This window comes from Lepeophtheirus salmonis, chromosome 2, assembly GCF_016086655.4.
Source record: "Lepeophtheirus salmonis chromosome 2, UVic_Lsal_1.4, whole genome shotgun sequence".
NCBI classification, from domain to species: domain Eukaryota; kingdom Metazoa; phylum Arthropoda; class Copepoda; order Siphonostomatoida; family Caligidae; genus Lepeophtheirus; species Lepeophtheirus salmonis.
This window is the reverse complement of record NC_052132.2, coordinates 33,024,128-33,047,123: the sequence shown is the minus strand read 5'-3', so window position 1 is coordinate 33,047,123 and position 22,996 is coordinate 33,024,128.

The following is a 22,996-nucleotide window of genomic DNA, read 5'->3' as shown; positions in this document are numbered from 1 at the left end:
ACCTTACACTTTCCACTGATAATATGGACTATTCACAAGACTAATTAATGAACTAGCTAGGCTAGTGGCTATTTAGGTTTAATAAATTTATATTACTTAATACTATAATTTATAACCATTTAGATAAAAAAAAAACTTTACAAACACTCAATGTAAGGCCTAGATTATAAATAAGTGTTCTTTACATTAATGATAATAATTTATGTAGACAGAGTTGTTGTGACTAAATTTTCTGACTCTTGACTCGGACTACACTAAAAAAGGCACTGACCTCAACTCCACGACTCCGACTCTCCAGGCCTGATTAATGTAACTATACCAATTTGAATGCTTTGGTCAACTATACTCTTTTTTGGGGGGGGAAGGTCACATGAACACTTTATGTTTTGATTTCTATGTTGTATATACATGGTATACATTATAAAGGGATGGAACAGCAAAAACAAATAGATACATTAGTCGTCAAAATAAATATACTTACTCGCATTAGAAACATCGAATTATTTTTTTCGCAATTTGGATATTTTGAAAATTTTTCAAGAATTTCGAATAATAATGAGGTCGATCATGTATTATAACAGATAAAGAATAATAAATGATTAAAAAAACTGGGAAAATAACAAAAGTAGAAAATATTTTATTTTATAATGTTAGACTTATATTCAATATACCAAAACAAATTGATTCCCATGAATAGAAAGAGCATTTTGCTAGAAAATATTTTTTCTTTGTTTGGAAAACTATGATGAAATCTACATTCTTCATTGATATTATATTTAATAAGTCTTAAAACTTCATTTACTAAGTGATGGCAGCAGAAAATAAAGATTGATTGCATTCTGAATTTATAATTAATTATTTAAGGATATAGTTTTTACAAATATCCTTATAGAAATGATGCTGTTTTTCAAAGTTAGCCGCTCTTGTATTATTTTAATCTGAATATAGTCGAATGATTCATTGCTTAAAGTTTTTATAACAAAATGTCAAAATCCCTTACTGAATAATTAATTAATATATATCATATTTATATGTCTCAACTGAATTAATTGAACGTATCAAATGACCTTTTCAAATGATAGCCTAATAAAATTGCTCCAACTAATTAAAAAACTATAAATTTTCGTAGTTCTTTTAATTAAATCTTACATTGTTTTTACGTAATTTCCTATATTTAAGTAACTTTTCCCATAAGTTGGGGAATATTCTTAATTTAAAAAGTAATGGATAATTTGTCACAGCTTAGCAACAGCTAATTGAGACAATCAACGTTTAGAACACTAATAAAAGGAAGATAATAACTAAAACTCATAGTTGACAAGAAAGTACATTGGTATTTTGTATGTTAATATGATCATTTTCCCGTATTATATTACGACCATTCACTATCCATTCATGACGCCACCACGTAACACATCTGCTTAATTAATCCGACATATTTACTACTATGTAGAGTCGATTTTAGCCGACAATTGACATATTTACTACATTAGCTAGATTTAGGAAAAAGTATAGGTCTGATCAGGTCCGAAAACCGTCAGAAAAACGATTTAAAACCTGGCTCTCTCCTGCCAATAATAAGATACATTGAGGAAAACTGAACTTCAAATTAAAAATTGTGTCTAGGTTGGCTAAGCTACTGAATCTAATATCTAGTGAGAAATGCTAAAATAAATTCCTTTTGAATGGTTTAACAATTGATTTTTGTAATTTCACAGAAGTTGACATTAAAAAAACCCCCTGAAAATACCGTTTAAAACAACCTTAAATGGATGTTAAAGTGGATATTAAAGGATAACAACCGCTTTGGATATACTCTTTTTGTTTATCACTTCAAAAACTTAGTTCGGCCTATTTGGTGTTTGGTAAAAGGCAATTAGTAATGTCGTTCTCAATAGTAAAAATGGTTTCAAAAACGCATCCTTGGTATGGAGTAGTTGCTTTTTTCGTATACATACTTCGTATTTCATGCATCCCCACATGTGTCTGATATAATTTGAATCAATAAAGTATCCATTTATATAGATGGAATCACTGCTATCCTATAAAAAATTTTATTGTGACTTTTATCTGGGCTAAGGTGGCACTTTTTTATCCAAGATCCTTCCTCTCCACAAAAATGGGAAAGCAGGCTTCGGCTCTGCTGGTCACTAAACTTTGTACTCTGCTATTAAGCCTCTTTAAAATGATATTCAAAAATTCTTAGTCATAAAAAATGTTCCATATAATGTTTCCATCTCCTCAGAGAGGCATTGCTAATTTTTAATGCACATTAATATTGGAAGGAATCAATTTATGTTAAGATTGAAAATATTATTGTAATGGAATAAATATTAAGATATAATCTTAAACATGGAAGTGAAATTGGTCAAAATCGCGGTGAGCGTAAAAATCAACTCTATGATAATGTTAACTCTGAGAGACGATATATCTGCTCACAAAGATCGCTATAAACTATATAGTGCTCCTTACGCTATATTTGCAAATACGTTTAAATTGTCGATATAGGGAAGGGTAATGAATAGGAGCACTAATATAGTGATTGATACCAACATATACTTAGTTTAAAAATCACACTTGTATGACATATGTATATATAATGCAAATACATTTAGTTAACATATAGCGAGCTACATACTAGGAGAGAGGATGGCAATGTCGATTAGCTAATTGATTAACTACAATGAGCTGTGTCAAGGGAGAGGGGAAAAGAGGGAAATAAACAAGGATTTTCTCCGATGTCGATCCTCGATTCCACCCTTAGTTCAACAAGGACTTACAATGATAACTCCACAACAAATCCTGGTGGTTACTCACTGTCTTTTATAAGCACACATGAATGTTTTATCAGGTTTAGAATATTAGGGCTGTTATAATAAGAGGTTGATAGATATATAAATAAAATGGAGAAATTGCGTTGGTTAGCTTCACGATACCTCACAACTACATACATGTACGAGTACATCTGTATCAAGTGAAGAATTTATTTTAGAGCTGAGCTGGGATATTGTGACTGTTAATCGGTTTTGATCATTACGGGAAAATGTAGACAAGCTCATCTTTTTGTAAAAAAAAAAACAAACCAAACTATTATTCATTAATAATAATATTATATAACCCAAACTGTGGGTTTAGCGTACCGTCCCTACCCTACTAACTAAACACTATCATGTTTGCACAGCGTCTTTACAGTTATAGACTGCGTAATTTTTTCATTGATTGATTATTTTTCTAAGTACTATTATGTTTTCATATATTTAACATTCAATTTTTATCATGTAGTCAGTAGATTTGTCGTTTTAAGGGTTAGCAAAGTACTACCTTTTTTATAAAGTTTAGCATACTTTAGCAAGCTATATATTAGCATTCAGCATGGGTATGTTTGTTAGTAAGATACATATGTTTCTAGATTTTACATTCAAACTTGTTGGATATGATAAGTTATATTGCAATTACCTTGAGTATTTAATATTTTTGGAAGAGTTAGTTACAACATTAAAAAAGAGTACGTGTTGGCCATTTAATAATTTTGGGGTGTGGAATTAATTAATTACTATAGTATGTATTTAATCCTTATCTTGTATATACCTTTATACTCAGATGCATCAAAGTACATAATACATTTAAGTGCATTGCAATGCTTTTAATGAGATTGTTAAAATGGATACCTTTACTCCATAAAGGCACCGAGACTTTTTGAATAATTATATTATAAATGTTTTAATAAGTACATTTTGTTAATAACTAACTTCTCACATTTTGAATTATATCATTTAGCAACAACATATGAAGGCTAATAGTTAATCATTATTAATATGAATCAAAACAGAGTTATAATGCGTTGGAACACATGTTGTATATTTCCCGGATGTGATAAAACAGTAAATATAGATATTGATTCATAATAAATATTAACTATTTATGCAAGTTTATCATTATAGATAAGTTCACAAGTCACTTTTTATGAGTCCCAGTGTCAAGTGCAAGTCTTTGAGATCGAGTCCAAATCGTGTATCAGTTAAATTAATAGTTAATTAAGGTGATTCGCAGAACTGTAATACAAATATGACTGGATTCATGCTTTGTGGACTTGGAGTCATACTGATTCGGATACATTTGCACCGTTTAGGGGGCGTAGCCCAAAAATGCCCCTAGATTTTAAATCCTTTATATAATGACATCCTTGAATGGATCCTCCCAGTTTAAAAATTTTAATTGTACTAAGTATAAACTCGATTAATACATATGAACGCATAGTTTGATTGCTCAAACACAGCTCCGGATTGATTTGCAACTCGAGACCGTGTCCCTAGTACCTCTGAGTCAGTCATCATTAATATTAATGTTTAATCCTATAGAAAGATAAATGACTATTAGATGACAATAATATATTCGAATTATATGAGGCTGTTTTTGAGCCTTGTCCTCGAGACTTAATTAGATCTAAATCTGTATTCTTGTAGCCGAAAGTGACATCTCAAGTACTAGTACTTTAATGAAATTTAAGTGCGCCTCGAGTCCGAGTTTAGAGTTCGTTTTTTTTTTAAATACACAAAGACGTAGAGTATTTTATTTTTTGTTATTTTCATTAATAGCCAATTTCTAGAAAATGTCTTTGTTTATACGTTATATATTTCCTTTTCTCCTTCCTTTTTTGTCACAGCTGATTGTAGCATTGAGTATTATTCTTCCTCTCCTCCAAAACATTCTTCTTCAAATTCTCAGGGTGTCCATCTTGATTTTCAATTTCTTTCTTCTTAAACATGTCCATTCTACACTGGATTTTCATCACATTGTACATTATCATTCCAAAAGTTCACTTACCTACCATTGGTTTTATCAATTTTTTCCTTTACATTTTTATAATGGAGAGGTTTAGAGGATAAAAAAGATCGTTGTGGTCCTGCAGTTTAAAATCACTCTTTGCTCCGAGTAATTAAGCGTCGACTAAAAGACAAATCTATCTTTAATAATATAAGAGATAACTCCCCAAGGAATCCTAAGTCTTCCTCTTCATTTTTCATGAGGATACTTACACGTAACTATTCAGTAGCAATTCATTTGTGTTCTCCTCTCCTTTAGAATGAAATTATAATAATAAGATTTTGCAAAAAAAATAAAAAATATCCATATGAATTATGATATACATAAGAGAACGCCTGGGAGATTCCATTAAAATGACTACATTTGTATTTCTTAGATCAAAATATGTTTATGATATACATCAGGGTGCACTCTATACAGTGCACCCTGTGGCTGTTTTCATACAATTCTATATACATACAAACAAACTTTGCTTTATCAATAAAGATATTAGACCATGTTGATATATTAAACGATATTTAATGTATTTTGAAACATTGCAAAGTCCCAGAAGGAAAATGGGTTAATTCAAAAACCCTTTCAACTACCTTTCAATAACGATATATATATACTGTATACATCTTCATATATCTATAAGAAAAGTGTCATACCTACTTAGGAGTGCCCTTTCTCTAACTATTGAGGCCGCTCCTATTCAATAGCTTAAAATTATGGATCCTTGACAGATCTGACACATTAATGAGAAGGTCCAAAATTGTGTACATATATATATTTAAAGCTCAAAGCATATTAGACATTATGTACATACATAATATATATGTATTATTAAAAAATGATGTATTACGACATCATCAATAATGATAATAATAAAAACCATTGGAGCTGTTGAGTGTTTCTATAAAAAAACAAACCTTAAAGTGTGTAGTATAATTTATTAAAAAGTACTATGAACGCACTCGAACAAGAAGACGTTTACTACCCAGTCAAATTAAAAAAAAAGGTTTTTTCCATATTTTTATGGTGGCTGAGCTAAGCATTGTATAAGGGTTTCAAAAGGCAAATCAGGAGTTAAAGTCTGTTTGCTACGTTTGTTTTGGACAAAAGATATATATCCCAAGTCCACGAATGGATATTGAGAGGTTTGTTCTAGAAAGGAAATAGAAAAGTTACGTGGATAGTTTCAGACGAGGATATAAAGCTGGATCATGGTCTTTTATTATATCTCACAACCTTTCTCTTTAAAAGAACAAAGGCTCAATATCAGTAAGGGAGCAGGGGCATCCGAAGGAATATATAAATCCATTCACAAAAAAATAATTTTTTGGAAAAAAAGGTCAAAAATTAAAATTTCAAATAATAAATTTTTTGAAAAAAAAATTCAAAAATCTATAGCTGCTCACACAAAATTTAATTTTTCGAATACAAATTTCAAACATAAAATTTCAATGATTAATTTTTTTTTTAATTTCAAAAATCCACAGTTATTCACGCAAAATTAATTTTTGGAAATTTTTTTTTAAAATTCATAGTTACTCACAAAAATTAAATTTTTGCAAAAAAATTGAAAAATGTAATTTCGAATATCAATTTTTTTTTGGATAAAATTTAAAAATCGAAATTTATTTACAAAATTTCAAATATTAAATTTTTTGTTCTTTCTCATAATTTGTCTGAATGACGATTTTGTTGAGGGGGGATACATCCCTTTCAGCCCCCCATTGCAGACGCCCCTACGTAGCTAGACAATTCTTACCCTCTATGTAGTTATTCTTCATTTAATAGTACAGGGTGTCCAGGATAAATTGGACCTATCTTAAAATTGAACCTGCTTGATAAAAATGGAATTTGGAGTGTATTTGTTAATATGAAAAAGTTAGACATGATATTAAACAATAAATTTATTCATCATGTCCTCCCTCAGCAGCCACCATCTTCTCCATCCTGCTTCTAAAGGATTTGCATGCCCTGATGACTTCCGGGAATCGACATCATTCCACTCCCTCGTAATGGAGCACTTCAGGGGCGCGATGCTCTTGTGGCTGACCTTGCACACCTCCTCTCCAACTTCCCCTACCAGTAGTAATCACACGGATTAAGGACAGGTGAGTTGGAGGGTCAGGTGTTGCGATCCCAGAAAGTGATGTCGTGGGAGTTGAAGAGGTTAGTGGCCCTCATGGCGATGTGTGCGGGCGCTGAGTCTTGTTGGAAAAAGAAACTCCCTCCCAACGGCCGTATCCTTAAATAGTAGATACATGTTCAATTTCCTATTTGACTTACGAGCAACCAACGTTGCTCGTAAAGGAATTAGCCTTGCAAAATGTTGAATAATTCCACAGTTGTTGGTAATTAATTAGTTAACTTTGAACTAATTTTGAGCCTCCTTTCTTCTTTCTTGGAAGAAAGTTTTTGAGGTACACAATAGCTTAAATCTTGTCTGCTATGGTTTCTCATTTCTCGAGAAATTGTCGTTTAGTAGGATCCTGGGAAATATTATTTTTTAAACTTTGGGATCCCGCTGGTAAATAATTAATAAATACTTTGAAATAAAATAATTTCTTTTTATACTTTAAAAGGAAATAATACACATCAATGGGCAAAGTTATTAATGATAATAACTATAAATATACTGTGGAACATTATAAAGTTCAAATGGCCACTGTTATATTACACATAAATAACTAATAACCATGTTACTTTAATAGATCTATATGACATGATAGTATCAATGTATAGTTGGTAGGGCAGTACGCAAGGGGGGAGTGGCTATAACCCCTCCCAAATCCAGCAATTTTTACATTTTACTAGAAAATGTATTCATTTTTTTTTCAATTCAATATTTGAAGATTAATTTTTTGTGAATAGCTGAAATTTTTTGAAGTTTTATTTTTTGTCAACAACTGTGGATTTTTGAAGTTTTTTTTCCCTAAAATTTAATTTTTTTGTAAATAGGTATTAATTTTTTTTAAATCAAACGTTATTTTTAAAAACTTTATTTATATTTGGAATTTTATTTTTGAATTAAATTTTTGGAATTTTTTTCAAAAAAATTCCAAAACCAAGTCCCCCTCCCCACAATAAAATATAAATATATATATAATCCTGACGAAGACCCTAATTGGTAATAAGAATTACTTTTACTTTTGTTGTATTTAAATATTTTAGGACAAAGAAATTGTCACTTGTACAATTTGATTATACATGTTGTACTGACATCCCAACTTGTACAAAACATGTACAAGGAAATGTAGCTTATATATGAAATAATTAAATATCGGACGGATGTCCTGAGAATTTCTCGTAGGTGTAAAAGCCCGTGGATCCTGGAAGAAAAACTCTGGTCTGTGCTGTTTGTAGAGTGTCATTCTTCCTTTGAAGATGAAAGAAAATGGCTAATTTGAGTTCAACCAATCAACGTTGTTCAGAGGAGTGAATAGGGGCAACGTTACAGTAGAAAAAGTGTATATTTTTATGGTATCTCTTCTCCTTTCCCCTTAAAAGTGGCATCATGCTCCTTACTTATGTATATTCATGAAGTACATACATTGAGCATGATCATATTTTTAACCGTTGAATGCTCCATAATTGAGTTCCTTTGATGATCATGATAATGGTTGCCTTCTTATTATCATCGTTTGATACTAACATAAAACGATAAATATCACGTATAAAATACCCACACAAATGTGAAGTACCTTTTTATTTTTTTACATCGTGACTTGATTTCTTCTTTGCTTTGAAATGTTTGTATGGATATAGATTGTACCTAGATGTACATATTATGTATGTACACCTATAAATGATGATGGCCTCTTCAAGAATAGGGAATCTAGTAATGACGTCTTTTTCCATCTCATTTGAAACCTGATTTGCGAGTCAGAAAGAGGAAAAAATTGAAGAGATTGTACGCGCAATTACAAAAAAAATAGATTGGGCATCCGCGGTGGGGAGGCTGTAGCTTAAATTCCTGTCAATTAAGGAATTCTTGCTTTTTAAAAGAAATTTTGAAATTTTCTGTAAATAGCTATGAATTTTTAATATTAAAATAAAAATCTGTGAATAGCTTTAGATTTTAGATTTTTTTTGTGAATAGCTGTGGATTTTAGAGTTGTTGTTTTTTACCTTTACAAACCAAGCACCACCCAAAAATATTTATATATATATAATCCTGCGGACGCCTCTGAATAGGGATAGTAAATTCGACAAAATCCTCATGAGTTTTAATATAAAAAAAGTATATGTTTGTATCTTTTGGGGAACCATTGTACTTAAATGTCCCGGGCTTTTAACAACAAAAACACATTTTTTCCTTGTCCAAAATAGGTTTTGTTTAAACTACACTGTCCCATAGCAAAAACAGTTCAAGGGCAGCAAATGCTCAACTTAGTTGAGTTAAATTCTGTTTGCTCCTTCCCGTCAAATAAGTCAAACTTTTTTATATTTTAAATCATAATTATTAAATAAAGTTTTGCCTATATACATAGATTATTTTAATATATTTTTTAGTTAATTCCATTAACATTGGGATAGTTGAACCTTGTTTTAATCCTTGAAATATTGTCGTGCCCTAATCTCAAATTGAAAATGATATAGAAGTCATCCTTACGTTAAATAATTGATAAAAAGTTGAATTGAGAGACTCAATTTTGACAAGTAAATCTTCAGGGGATCTTCTTTTTTCCTTTATTTTGTGATAAGTATATATGTAAATCCGCTGTGTTTTTTAGCCCGCCCGTTAATTTGTGGTTGCTAGGATAACGAAGGAATATTCTTTTTCTGAGCAGTTGTCATTATTATTTAATTCCTGAGTTGTGAACATCCTTTTTCAATTATATTCAAACCCTGATTGAACGATCGTGTGTGCTTATAAAAGACGTAGCGTTACCCTGAGGATTGTTGCGGAGTTTTAATTGTAAGTCCTTGTTGAACTCAAAGTGGAATGAGTGATTATTAACATCAGAGTAATTCTAGCAACTTCCTTGTTTACATCCTTTTTTTCTTCTTTTCTTATCACAGCTGATTGAAGCTGATCTAATGAAACGTTGTCATGAGTATTATTCAAATTGTTAGTGTTACCGTGTCGATTTTCGGTTTCTTTTTTTTAAAACATGCCCATTCCACACTGGATTTCCCCTTTGGTGATAAGTCATTAAGTGTAGACCATGACTCATGGTCTACTCTCACTTTGAATTGGATGTATTTGTTTTTTCTCTTTCTATCCCAACTTCTCGCATAAATAAACAAGAGTAACTGATGGAAAATAATTTATTAAAAGGGTTCAAATATAATCCTAAATAGCGGGCCTCCCAATTAATTATAATAAAAATATACCTAATGTAATAAGAAAACTATAATGTTAATAAAGTTAATTTTATAGAATAGGCTCTCACAAAAAGTGTTTCCAGGATATTTTTATGTTGCTTCTACACATATATGATTTTAGAGGAAGGATATCATTTCTATAGAGAAGAGAAGCTGCATAATTTAGAATAAAATTAGTGCATTGAAAATATTGTAAAATTGTATCTGAACATATCTTAAAATGCATTTAAAAAAAAATCCTCAAAAGTAGGAGTGAATTCATTACCCGGAATGAGATGTTAACACCACGACAATCTATTAAAGAATGAACCAAAAAGAAAAAAAGAACGCTATCCCCAACATTTTTTCCTTTTCTAATTTTAAAACTATTATTTTTCTCTACGTTTTGCTCATTCATACGTTTGTATAAACTTTATTGCTCCTTACTCTCCAATACGTTAGAACTTTCCAAGTAGGGTGAAATAAAGCTAACAAACATGTGGCGAAACAAAGACCACTTATGAATATTTGAATAAGCTGACGGTACAAAAGACACATTTTTGTCAACTGGAGCCTTGAGACCCCCCCCCAATAACTATTATAACTAACTACACTATCTCCATAAATTTTCCATTTCAATTAATTAAGAAGGTGAATTCTGATAAGGTTTGAAAAAGTTGCATTCGGGACGAATGTAATATATATTTTTTTTTAAAAATGTTAGTAAATAATTTCTTTCGGCATAATATGCATTTTTTTATATAATATTTTTTATTTTTTTGAATTATCCACTTAAACCGGTTAACAGATTATATTTTGAAATCAAACTAACAATTTTTTATAAATAGAAATTATATAACATTTTCATTAAAGGTCATCATTGTTGATGACGGGTGCTCAAACAACCACCTTTTATAACACTAAAGCCCTCTTTCCGTTAATATTAAAGAAAATAATGAACTAGTGGAAGAAAATATGGGACCAACAAAAAAAAAGAGAAAAAAAAAAGGACTTTAACCTGACTGTCTATCAAAAATCTATCCATTTAATGCCTAATTTTATTATATATCAGGTCCTAATATGTATTAAAACAATATAATTATATCGTTATTCGATATACAATTTATTTCCACATTGTAGAACAAGGATTTCCAATCTTTTTTGGTACATAATGTACCACTTGCACAATGTTTATTTATACCTACCCAAGTACCCTCTTACCAGCAGAAATCATTAGTAGCTTCAATGACAGGGGCCTCAGCTGGATCCTATTTTGGAAGTTAGGTTTTTTGAAAATAAATCTAAAAATTAGATTGTCTCAAAAAAATCTCGAAATATTAAATGTGTGGGGAAAAAAATCAAAAATCCAGAGCTTCACACAAAAAATTAAGTTTAAAAAAAAAAATCCACAGCTCTTCACAAAAAATTAAATTAAATTTCAAATATTAAATTTTTTCAAAAAATTTAATATTTAAAATTTGGAGGGGCTACAGCCCACCTCCTCCACACGCCCCTGAGTTATGTACCGCTTATTAAAATATCAAGTACACTCTGGAGTGCCTCCAAGTAGGCCAAGGGATACGCGTACCCCCATTTGAAAAATCCCTGTTGTACAGAATGAATTAGCTATTAGAATGGAAATGAATAAGATATTTTTATCTAATTATTCAACTTTTCTCGTTCCTGATTGATCTAAAACAAATTAATTGTAAAAATACAGTATTTAATAGGGTTCATATAACTTTTATTTAATTCAAATATAACTATTTTTCTTTGTCATCTATTTACATTCAGTAGAGATGTTTAGTCATTCTTTATTTTTATAGCCATTTGATGAAGTTTCATCACCACGATTTATTGGAAATTTATAGACATAAGTAGTACAAATTTCAATAATCCGCCCCAAGAGTGCGTCGTCCTCAATTACAATACAATATATGACGTCAGTGAAAACGCTCTATAAGTTAATTTCAAAATATTTTGATGGGCTGTTTGCTTCCGGCCTAAATCTATAGGACGCCTCTTTGTGTGTCACAAAGGACGTCCCATGTAACAATCTTTGATAAATGACAATAACATGGATACGAGGCAGTGAGATCATCATCAATCTACCTTGGCTATCTTCTAAGTATAAACATCAAATGCTTATATTGCTTAAAAAATAAGAATAAATACTTACATTAATCCTACATTAAGAATTGTGGCTAAATTTCATCGTCCATAAAAGCTACTTGTGGCCATACGGAACAAATTCAATTGGTAAATTGAAGTAAGTCTTCGATAATTTAATTTTAATGTAATAGTGGCATATAGGGGGCGCTTTAAAATATGGGACTGAAGCAATTTGTAATCCCATATTATGAACTAAGGATATGTCGGTCCCAAAATTTTTACACTTGTCTAAAATCTTAAGGATGCAAAATTCACCCAATGTGGCAATCTATGCTAAATGACCTCATTATGATAAAATCAGGCAGTGGCGTCTTTATCAATATATCTAATTCATTTTTTAATATGATGTCTTCATGGGGGATTTTTAAGATTTGGGACATTTTTCAAGGGCAGATAAAAAGGACAGAATGCAGGGGTCTGCAGGATAATATTTAGGGAGACACTTGGATTAAATTTTTTTGAAAAAAGTGGAAAAATTTAATTTTCCTGAAATTTTTTTGAAAGATTAAATTTTTTTGTAATTCTTATGAAAAATTATATCTTTAAAAAAAAGTATAAAAAAAATCACAAAAATTATTTAAAAAACAAAATTCAAAAATTAAATTTTTTTGAAATTTTTTTCAAAAATCTATAGTTATTGATAAAAACATTTTAAATATTATTTTTTATTTTATTTTATTTCAAATATCAATAACTGTAATAATAAAGTAAATTTTTTTTGGAAAAAAATTCAAAAATCCACTGTTATTCACAAAAATTAAATTAAAAAAAAAAAAAAAATTAAAATTTTTTGGATTTAAATTTCAAAATTTCAGAGACAATTAAATTTTATGACCAAAAATTTGAAAAATTAAATTAAACTTTATAGTTAAAAGCAAAAATTCCTTAAATAGGGGAGGGTCACTCCAGCCCACCCACCCCTTTCGGACGCCCCTGGAATGGGACCAATTTTAAATACTATTTTAAAGGCTGATACAAACCTACTACTTACCTATAAAACCTACTAAGATCGGGTCTGGCGTCCTTTTTTTTTTTTTTGGAAATCAAAATATATGTCAATAGCAACAGCAAAAACTTTATAAATGAAGATATTCATGCAAAAGAGCTCTTGGCATAACTATAAAGCATATTCAATTACGGACTTGTTGTTGTGAAAAAAGACTCATTCCACTTTCTATTTATATGTATTCATTTGCATAACAAAAGTAGGCTAACTTGTATTTTATTTATCTGACCGCATTTCATGTTGGAGTATATACTTAAAAGATTTGAAAATAAATTACTGATCAAATTGCAATATGGTGTGATTCAACCACATACAAAATTACCCAACATTTTATAGAGTGATGCATGATTTGTCAATTGATAGTCTTTTTACATTACTTGATATTGCTTTGAATAAATTTAGATTGTTTATCAAGTGATGGGCTAAGAATCTACTTTTTTATATAGGGGAGACCGAAGACAGTTGCAACACTTTTGATTTTGTCTCAATGACTCCAAGTTGGTTTGACTTAGAACCACAAAACTTTAACACAACAAATCAACATAAGATGTTTTCATCTTTTGGAAGATTATATGTAATAGAAGTCAGTAGTTTTTACAGCAATTGAATTTAAATCTACAAGCAGTGGCGCAAGATGAATATATTTTTATCATTATTTTATTTTATTTTAAAGCTATCCACAAAAACTTTCAAAAATTAAATTTTCATTATTAAATTTTTTCGATTTTTTTTTCCAAAATCAAAAGCCATTCATAAAAAAATTAATTTTTGTAAAAAAAATTAAAAAATGTATAGCTATTCATAAGAAATTAAATTTTTAGAAAAAAAATTTCAAATATACATTTTTTTTCATACTGACAAAAAAATTATATTAATAAGCAAAAATTACTTGATTTAGGAGGGGGCTACAGCCCTCCAGCCCACTGCTTCAAAACACTTTGAATGTTGACCGTGGCATACGGTGAAACAGTTCTAATTAAAAAAAATGTTTATAAGTGATACAAATTCTTCCAAGATTACCAGGAAGATGTCAATGACGAACCTCGCTCTAAACCGCCATGCAGGTTGAAAAAGTTGAAGCAGTGAAGAAAATTGTTTTTGAAAATAGGCGAATGGCAATCAGAGAAGTTTCTGAGGATATTGAAATATCAGCTGGCTCGTGCCATGAATTCTTTGGGCATGAGACGTGTGTCCACAAACTTCTCAATTTTGACCAAAAGAATCCTGGCATGAGTATCGCTAATGAGCAGTTGATAGACGTCAATGAGGATCCTGATTTGCTCAAAAGGTTCATAACTGGTGAAGAATCATGGGTATATGGTTATGATATCGAAACCATATGGCTTCATATTTGAGTCAAAAACGGACATAATTATGGAAGAAAAACTCTTGGATTCCACACGACGATAACGTGCCATCGCAGAGAGCCACGATTGTTAGCGAATTCAAAGCCAACACTCATGAAATACCGTCAAACAATATCACCTGATTTAGCTCTGACTTTTTTTCAAGCTTAAATTGCCACTCTGTAGAACATGTTTTATTAACTCCATAAAACAAAATTCGTGGAAGGAGCAAAAGGCCATGCCAAAAAGTGATTATAAAAAATGTTTCGAGGAATGGAAAAAACGTTAGTAAAGGGTGGCCCATCTAGCGGTTGCATTTTGAACTAGCACTTTTTTGACGTTTGACAGCTGTCGTAACATTCTCATTGTGTTTAATATTTTGTAAAAGGTCTCCGGTTTACGAAATGATTAAGTTTACGCTCGACAAAAATCGGGAAATACTGAAGACTTAATTCCAAAATGGAGAGTCTCCAAACGAAACTGCAAGAAAATTACGATGGTCGAAATAAAGCGCATTCCAGGCAGTTTGTAGATAAATTTGTGAAGCTTGTGCGCGAAACTGGTTCGTTAATGGATAAAACAACGCGCGTTCCCGTGTTCGTCCAGTGCGCTCAATCGAAAACATTGCTGCTGTTGCCGAAAGCGAAAAAACGAGCAAGGAGCTGCCGTTACGGTCAATGGTGAGCGCTATTGGACCATGTTGGAAGAATATTTGTTTTCCCAAATGGAAAAGGAAGACATCGACGATATTTGGTTCCAACAGGATGGCGCTACGTGCCACACAGCTAACATTACAGTGGATCTTTTGTGCACTGTCTTCGACAATTGCAATTTGAGTCCGTTGGGCTATTTTTTGTGGGGAGCCGTCAAGAATAAATATTACGCCAACCATCCAGAGACGATTGACGATTTGAAACACGAAATTGGAGTCGCCATTGCAGCTATTGAAGCTCACACAATCGAAAATGTATTGAAAAATTGGGTCGACAAAATGGGCTACTGTAAGGCCAGTTACGACGGCCATATGAATAAAGTGGTGTTTCCTCATTAGCCGGAATGTTGAGGCTTTCAAACAAAGAAAAAATATTGAAAAATATCCATTTGTCTTTTTTTAATAGCAATATTAAAAAGAAAAAATTTTGTGGGCCACTCTTTATATGTGTATTGCAACCAATGGAAATTACTTTGAGGGTGACAAATTAAATTTTAATGATTAAATGTGAAATTTGTGTTTTATTTACCAATTCCCAGTACCTTTTTGACGGAATGTACAATTGTAATTTTAATTTAGTGGCTGTATGTAGTTTTTTTTTGTCTGAGAAAAAGGGATTGTATAACCCATCCGTTGTTGCAACTGTCCTCGGTCTTCCCTATATACCAGTCTATATATGTATATGATAGAAAAATCATTTGAGCAGCAAATTTGCATTTATCATTTTTTGCAGTTGTTTTCAAATGGAAGACACATACATATTATGTTGTTTGATTAATTTTTTTAATATTATTCAGCACGACATATTTATTGCTCTTGGAGAAATGGACGATACATAGGTATATTACACAAAGTTACCAAATTGGTTGAAAAAGAAAGAAAGTTAAATCAAATTGAATATGGGGCTTCTCAACACACAAAAACAAACTGCCGTGATTTCTACTAAAAGTGAGTCAGGATTTTACTTTTGTATTCTCAATTAAACTATCTTACATTTCCATTAACGAATTATTTTATGAATAAATCTTACACAAGGGCCGCAAATTGCACATAATGATAGTAAAAATTCCCTGAACAGTTTCTAGACTAGGGACGTAGTAGAGTCTATTTGAAAGAGCACTACACAAAATCTCATATATTAATTAAATGAAGGCTCTGGGGGTTTCAAAGTATGGACAACTAGGTCCACCTCGTATACATGACTAGTCCCCCCCAATAGACATTGAAACATGCGGTTTTGTTGGTACAGGTACCCCTGATCCCCCTTTCAAACACTACCACATCATGTTAACATTCCCTTTGCCTTTGGTTAGCTATAGGTATGTAAGATTCACAATTATGATTTTTTCTCTGGTTTGGCTTCCCCCAAGGGCTGCGCCTCTTCGATTAAAATCGTTCCTTCAGACTATTGCCAATATTTCTATGTAGCTTTCTCAATCCAACGAAAAAGAGAATATGAATGCCATAATATTCTAAAATGGTTCCATTAAATATTGAGTCGTTTATATTTATGAGGTAAAACAATCAATTGGGTATTTTTCATTTTAATGATTTCTACTTAAGATTGTGGGGATGCACAACATACTATGCTGTAGGTTAGGTTACCATATTCTCAATTCTCCTACTTTTATTTAGGGGAGTATCCGGCATTGCTCGGAGTTATTAGATATCAGTGAGTAAAAAAAAAGACTTAGAAACATTGTTTCAATAGTATAGACAAGTTATATAATTTCTATCATTGTACTTCTCTTTTCTATTTTAATAAGACGTGCTGAGCTTTAGTTACTCACGCTCGTTGCTACATGGTTATTTCTTAGATCAAGTAGGGACGTACCTATAAGTATAGTTCATACGTTGGTGATAAAAAACTTGTTGCGTGTGCTTTTACTTCTTTTTTTTTGTCATTATGGTACTATGAAAATTGCCTGCATGAAAACCCTTATCTCCTAAAACTCTCACTGATTTAATCACGTGTTCTCTTTTTTGGAATTCAAAATATTAACTACCATTCAAATGGATGAAAATGGCTGATGTAGCATAGTTTTGTATAGCAAATAGAGGCAGATACTTGAGACTTGTAACTCCACTTGACTTTGAGCTCATATTTTATGCTACTCGACTTAATCACACAATCAAAGACTCGAGACTTGACATGGAATTGATTTTTTAAGATTTGTGACTCGAATTGGACACGAAAGCTGATAAAATTTTGGACTTGAAATAAGCTCAAAATAAATCCAAGGATTCGAACTGGACTCGACAAACATATTCATCACTTGAATTTGACTTGGACCTGTGAGCATCGAGACTTGATTTGGACTTGTCGTAAAAGGGATTTTTTTCTAAGGATTTTTTATATTTATTCCTGTATTTTTATTACCCAGAAATTAAAGAATATTTGTCTATCGAAAGATATTTCCTAGCTATTACCCATTAGACGGTATAGAGTAGGGATTTTCAACATTATTTATTGATGTACCACTTCTAAAATATTTATTTAAACATTGTAACCCCTTACCAGCATGTAAGATTTTTAGCTTCATTGACAAGGACGTCCTTGTATATAATATAATATATAATATTGTATATAAATATTTAAAAAATTATTTGTTTTGGAAAAAAATTACAAAAATTAAATATTTTGAATAAAATTTCGAAATATTATATTTTTTGAAAAAAAAAAATCAAAAATCCACAGCTATTGACAAAAAAATTAATTAAAAAAAAAAAGTATAGTTATTCTCCAAAAATTACATTTTTAAGAAAAAAATTTCCAACATACATTTCCATTTTCATCAAATTAAGTTTTTTCAGAAAAAAAAAATCTGTTCACAAAAAAATAAAATTCAACTATTAAATTAAAAAAAAAAATTAAAAATCAATAGCTACTCACAGAAAATTAAATTTATACATAAAAATTGAATATTTTTTGAAAAAAAAAATGCAAATGTCTAATTTTTTATTGAAATTAAAAAAATATTAATTATATCTAGATTAAGAAATATTATCAATATTTATGCTATCCATATTATAAAACCCAAACTTACTTACCTACATACAGGGCGTACACGATGGAGTGTATTTGTTAATATGAAAAAGTTAGACATGATATTAAACAATAAATTTATTCAACATGTCCTCCCTCAGCAGCCACCATCTTCTCTATCCTGCCCCTAAAGGATTTGCATACCCCGATGACTTCCAGCGGAATCGACACCATTCCACCCCCTTGTAATGGAGCTGGGAACTTTGTGATGAAGACCGTAGGGACCTCTTCTCTCTCCTTGGCAAGCCACCTGTCATTCTGGACGTTGTAGCTTCTGTCGACAGTCCAGTTCTTCTCGTCGGAGAAGAAGATAATTCTTCCTCCATGGCTCTTCAGGTCATTGAGGAGACGCTTACCTTTGGTGAGCCTGGTAGCCTTCATGGATGCCGTGAGGATGTGTTGTTTGGCCATTCGGTATGACCTATACCCGAGGTCCTCATTCACAGCCTTGGAGACCAGCTGCTTGCTTACTCCACGGTTCTTGGCCAACCTGGACAAGGAAGTCCCCGGCGAAGCCTTGATGGACTTCTGGAGGCCTTCAAGGAAGCGGGGAGTGCGGATTTGGTCACTTCTCATGTTGTGGGCCTTGCGGCAGACCTTCCCTCAACCTCCCAGGTATTGAAGAGCCGGTACACCGTGGTCTTGGGGTAGTTAAGAAGCTTGTAGATAGCAGAGGGGTTGTGTCCCGCGCGAGCCCATTCGAGGATAGCGTCCCTCCTTGCTTGTTCCATGATGACTATTGTTTGTTGTCAAAACAATTGTGGTGGAAGTGGTAGTGTATTGTTCACGCAACCTTTTATATTAGTATGATTTAACCCCGAATATCCACATTATGGATCTGGATGAAGTTTAAAGTAGTTCCAATTTATCGTGGACACCCTGTAGAATATAAAATAACATATTAGCTGACTTTTCTTCTTTTCATAAATGATGTTCATCTTTTTCCCTCATTTGTCTTACAAAATACAGGGGTGGGTAATGTTTATCGTGCTCTAAAAGTAACGGACATAACTTTAAAAATATATTGCATTAAACACAAAGTTATTTTTTTGATGTTCGGAAAGATTTTTTATTTATAACAAAAAAGTTTACATGATAAGAATTTTATTTTTTACTTCATACAGAAACCTTTCAAGAGAAAAAGGGGGATCAAATTCATTTAAATGTAAGGATTTCTATTACAAGTTGCAGCTTTTGAGATGTCAAAATCCAAAGTAGCTCATTTTTTGCCTCCCGTGAAGTGCAATTCATTTCTATTATAATCCTTTTATCATATTTGATACTGTGGCAAGGACAAGTCCAAAAAAGTTTGAAGGAATTCAAAGTTTCATTTGATCCTTCAATTTAGTTTTAATTTTTCACTTTTCCCCCCCCTCCCTTTTTGTTCTTTCTTGAACATTTTATTTGCCTACATAATGTTTTGTTTGCCTAAGGGATATTTTTACGTGTTTGAATACTGTTTTCAGGAAGAAGGATTTATATATTTTTTTGTTTGTTTGACTCAAATACTAATGAGTTAGGCTTTTAGATAAGGAAAGAAAAGGATATAAAAAAAACCTCCAGAAAATATACCACAAAATAGAAAAACTCAAATGTTCAATGTATTTACTCTTCCGTCAGCTGGAACTCGTAATTTACCTCATATATATAGGGTTGGACAGGAAAAAGTGAACTGTTAATTATTGTGAATTTTCTAATTAATATATGAAGGTTTACTGATGATTTTCTGACAAAAAGTCATATCATCACTGATCTCCAAGATGCTGAAGTTGAGGTGACGAGGATTACAGACATTGTGAAGTACTCCAGGAGCCTGGGTATGAAGATGATGAGGAATGATGGAGAAGACTTATATAGGAAAGTAGGAAGATGAGGGACACATTTAAAGAGAGATTCAGATTTCATTGATGAATCGCCTTACAAACGACTGCTTCATGGGTGCAAGGGCCATCAAAAGGGTTGTGAAAGGTGATTAGGATTTTTCTCATTCACGAGGATCCCACACCACCTTCTGATAGAGGTCATGTAGGCCAGGAGGCTCGAGAGTCCATGTTTTGCTACCCAACAATGGTCATTTAGCTCAATATTTATTAGGCATATTTGGCTGAATTATAGGATTGTATTCAAATTTCTTGGATGAGTTGAAATACCCAAAAAAGTAAAATATAGTTTAGAGCTTTCATTTGTTATGAGATGGTATTAATTAGATTGAATAATCTAGACCCAATTTTGAGGGAAATCATTTTAGCCAACTTTTTTTTTTGTTGATAAAACAGTGAGCTCATATGCATTTATTTGTCTTGTAAAAGTGGTAATTTGTATAGAGTATTTTCACTTAGGTCATAAACTGCATCATAGTTGGAGGAGACACCCTTTTGGGGACTTAAAGTTGATACACCATAAAATGGACAAATTTCCAATAAATTTTGATTAAACTGCATCAAATGACATTATGAATAAGGAAAAATATAACACATGGATTGAATACTACTTGATGCCAATGATAAACACTGGTATTTAAATTAAACCAATGTATAGTATTATGTCAAGACATAATACAGAACCGAGACTGACATAAAACTTCGGTTGGAAACTTGAGGTTAGACCCTTCCACCCACCCATCCCCAAAGTCGCCCATTAAACGTAGAATTTACGGGGTGTTTTTTTTGTTTCAACCATAAAGTACATAGACAAAACTTGCACCAATGTACTATATCACGACATCAACAAATACCAAGACTGATAACCAATTTCTGTCCACAAAAATTATGTCAGAAACCCTTGCGTGAAAACCTTCTGTACCTTAAGATTTGAAATCATCCGTGGCAGGCTCCCAGACAAACCACTTCATAAAGCGAATAGAAAAATAAAAAGCCCCTAAAATTGCCATGCCACGTGACAACGCTCTACAAGCAAATTCCAAGTTCCCATCTATAAAATAATAAGACTATAATATTTAGCCCATTGTTATAAATTGGAAATGGTGCTAGAAGTGTGATAATGACGGATTTTGACCCTAAAAGTGAGAAAGCAAATCTATTTACACATCAAAAACAAGGTGCCTTATTAGATATGCATAGATTGCCTCTCTACCTACATGCCTATTAAGTAAAAACTCATTGAACCTCTCTATCACGAAAAATATTGATAAAATATATATTTTCGATAAAAGTACTTTTATATACTTAAATGAATTTGTTATTATTTTATGAGTCTATCTAAAAAACAAACAAAATATGATTGTAACAAAATTTTGTAAAATCCATTAAATAGATGATGAAATTATCCTTAAGAACCTCCGTCCCCATTAAATAATAAAAAGATGTTGTATCCTATAGAATTCCTTCCTTTGTAGTTTTTATATACTTTTACAAGAATTCTATAAGTAAATATATATTTATTATATATAAGTTAACCACGTGATGCATTTTTTAATGAGTTTATTGCTAACATATAATACATTCTACTTAAGACTGTTCCTCATATGGTTTGATAATTTATTATTCACATTTAATATATCATGGCATTACATTGCTAACACAAAAAAATATAGGGATTTTTCTTTCAGCTGTCGATGTTTCTGCTTGGTTTCTTCATATCAATATTCTGTCCGTAGATTGGTTGAGTTATAATTCACTCCTATGATGAATATTGCGTAAATACAATTCCATAGTTGGAAATAATTGGCTAACTACGAGCGATTATAAGCCTTTTCCCATTCCTTTTGTTTTTGATGGATAGGTTGCGTGATACACTAAAGGTAACGACATGATATTTTGTTTAATAAAATATATTAACTTCAAGTAACCTAAATTCCAAAATATGGCAATAGGGATGGGTCCGGCTAATACTGAGCAAGTGGACTTATACCCAGAACATTGAAGTGAAAAATAAGGGCATATTACTTGTCTTTGAGGCTAATATGCCTGTATTTTATAGTATAATATTCTGAGTCATATTTTAAAGAAAAATAAGATCTTTAGGTATTGATCAGTAATATAGAGTTTTATCATTTTATACGAGAACTTATGGAGGGGAGAAGGAAGGGAGGTAGTTGGCTTATGGGGCATGTTGGGTTTCTTCAATTTCTAGCAAGTCTCAGGGGCGTCCGGGGAATTATATATGTATTTGTTTTTTAGGAGGCTCGGTTTAAAATTTTGAAAAAAGAATTTAAAATTAAAAAAAAAAAAAAAAAACGTTCTAAAAATTAAATTTTGGGGAAAAAAAAAAAAAAAAAATTCGCAGCTACTCACAAAGAATTAAATTTTTTCTAAAATCCACAGTTATTTAGAAAAAATCATTTTTTTAGAAAAAAATTTCAAAAATTAAATTTCAAATATTAAATTTTCTAGTAAATCATAAATTCCTTAATTTGGGGAGGGCTACACCCCCTGGGTACGGCCTTGAGTCTCTACGAGTTGTGCACAGTTATACTTTACTTGAATAATGTCTATTTATATGTATATCATGGTCTACGGGTATTTTATGGGGTTGAGCAGTAACTCATTTTCTGATAAACAATTTAAAAAATCAAACTTTTAAGAAAAAATAGCAAAAATCTAAAGCTATTCACAAAAAATTAAATTTTCTGG